Consider the following 2,500-nt stretch of genomic DNA (forward strand, 5'->3'; position numbering starts at 1 on the left):
GATAAGGATTGGCTCTGAGGATCGGGGCGTGTCGGGCTTGGTCGGGAAGTGGGTCAGCGCTAACGTGCCGGGCCTGGGCGAGGTGAGTGCCGTAGGGGTGCCGGTAAGTGCGGGCGTTTAGCGCGGGCGTGGTCTGCTCTCGCCGTTGGTCGGCCTCGTGCTGGCCGGCGGTGCAGGATGCGCGCGCCTGCGCGGCGTTCGCGCCCCGGTGCTTCAACCTGCGTGCAGGATCCGAGCTCGGTCCCGTGCCTTGGCCTCCCACGGATCTTCCTTGCTGCGAGGCCGCGTCCGCCTTAGCGTGCTCCTCCGGGGGCGCGCGGGTGCGCGGATTCTCTTCGGCCGCCATTCAACGATCAACTCAGAACTGGCACGGACTGGGGGAATCCGACTGTCTAATTAAAACAAAGCATTGCGATGGCCCTAGCGGGTGTTGACGCAATGTGATTTCTGCCCAGTGCTCTGAATGTCAACGTGAAGAAATTCAAGCAAGCGCGGGTAAACGGCGGGAGTAACTATGACTCTCTTAAGGTGGCCAAGTGGCGGCGGTGTGGCTGCATCCGGACTTGGCTTTTCGAAGTGCGGTCTTGATGTAGTCGTGCTGCTGCTGCGAGGTGCCTTCCTTGGGTTATAGTTACAGGGAGAGTGATGCGCAATACATGGGCCTAGCCCTCTTAGCCTCTCCTCTTCTGCGGTCTTCTCCCCTTCTCGTGGGCCCGCTGATTTTTGCAGAGTGGAAGACCGCACCAGGGGCTTGGGGGGGTTACCAGCCCCCCCTCGCATTATCCCTTTATAGTTGGGGGCAGCCGACAAGAAACAAGAGATGGTGGCCCTTCCGCTGAAGGTGCCACCCCAGCTACCCCAGCACCTATCCGGCCAACCGGCCGTAACGAAAATGCGATAGTTTGTGTAGCTCCCTTTGCTTGCAGTGAGTGCCACCGCACTTTTACCACGAAGAACGGTCTCGGGGTCCATCGCCGCCGCCAACACCCTGCGGCCGCCAACGCTGAGATCGTGACGGAGAGGCATCGCGCGAGGTGGACGGAGGAAGAAGTCCTGTCGCTCGCCAAGGCAGAGGCCGAACTGTTCCTGGAGAGGGACGCCCGGTTCTTCTTTGTAAATCAAGAACTTACCAGGATGTTCCCCGACCGAACGCTTGAGGCAATCAAGTGCCGACGGCGGCAAGCTGCCCACAAGCAGCTCGTCCGCCAATTCATGGAGGCACTTGAGATCGGTCGGGGTGAAGAGCCGGCGTCCCGCCGTGGAGCAGCGAGCTCGCTGCCTGACGCGGGCGAGGCCGCTGCGCCGCCCGTCGACGCAGCCGAGGACTTCGCGGCCAACACCACCGGGCCGCCGCCGGAGGGGCCGACTGACGCCGCCATCTGGGAGCATCTGGCGGGGCTACCTGCTTCCGCCCAGCGTTTCTCTGCCCTGGATCGAGTCATTGGTCTGGGGCGGGGCACGCCGCCCGATGTCATCCTGGGCATGCTCCCGGATGCCCTTGCGTCGGTCGGGTCCAGGGGGGAGAGGTCGATCACCAGGACACAGCGGCCGCGCCAACCATCCAAGCGGCCGCCTGCCGCCCCGCCGCTGCAGAAGCGCAAGCGGCGCCGCTGGGAATACGCGCGGACACAGGACGCCTTCCGTAGGTCGCGTGCGCGTTGCGTGCGCGGCTTGCTGGACGGCACCCTGCTGCAGCCGCCACCCGACATCCCCGGTCTGCTGGACTTCTGGGCGGACCTCTTCACGAAGAAGCCGATCTCCACCGCCGGCTTCATCCGTGACCGCCTTCTCCCGCACTCGGAGCCTGTCGCTCCTGAGTGCCTATGGGGGCCGGTCACACGTGAGGAGGTCGCTGCTGCCTTGCCGCCCAGGGGATCGGCAGCCGGGCCGGACGGCCTGACTCCAGCGGAGCTGCGGCGCCTGCCGCATGAAGTCCTGGTGAAACTCTTGAACCTCTTCCTCCTGGCCCGCGCCCTCCCCGAGCGTCTGCTTCGCGCCCGGACGTCACTTCTCCCCAAAACGGCTGCACCAACATCCCCCGCTGACTTTCGCCCCATTACGGTCTGCTCGGTGTTGGCGCGGACCTTTCACAAGGTTCTCGCGTCACGCCTGATGCGTGCATGTGCTGTGGACGAACGTCAGCGGGCATTCATCCCCCGGGATGGGATGTTGGAAAACACCTTCATCTTGGACACTGCTCTCACCGACGCAGTCCGCTCCTGTCGCTCTGTTTTTGTGGCATCGATCGACGTCTCTAAAGCGTTCGATTCGGTGGACCATGCCGCCCTCCGCCCCGTGCTGAGGGCTCATGGCCTGCCGGATTGCTGTATTGAGTACGTCGAAAGGTGTTACGAGGGTAGCACGACGGTGATAGCGGGCGGCGCCGACGTGGGCGTGCCCCTGCAGCCGGCTAGGGGTGTGCGTCAGGGTGACCCCCTCTCCCCCCTCCTTTTCAATTTTGCGGTGGACTATGTTTTGAGTCAACTTCCCTCCCACATCG

At 64.0% G+C, this 2,500-nt stretch overlaps 1 pseudogene; it reads left to right on the forward strand.

Annotated features, from left to right (window-relative positions):
* The window catches only part of LOC126443754 (large subunit ribosomal RNA), a 7,957-nt pseudogene that overhangs the window by 2,356 nt on the left and 3,101 nt on the right, over positions 1-2,500 (forward strand).

Source organism: Schistocerca serialis, unplaced genomic scaffold, assembly GCF_023864345.2.
Source record: "Schistocerca serialis cubense isolate TAMUIC-IGC-003099 unplaced genomic scaffold, iqSchSeri2.2 HiC_scaffold_182, whole genome shotgun sequence".
Lineage (NCBI taxonomy): Eukaryota > Metazoa > Arthropoda > Insecta > Orthoptera > Acrididae > Schistocerca > Schistocerca serialis.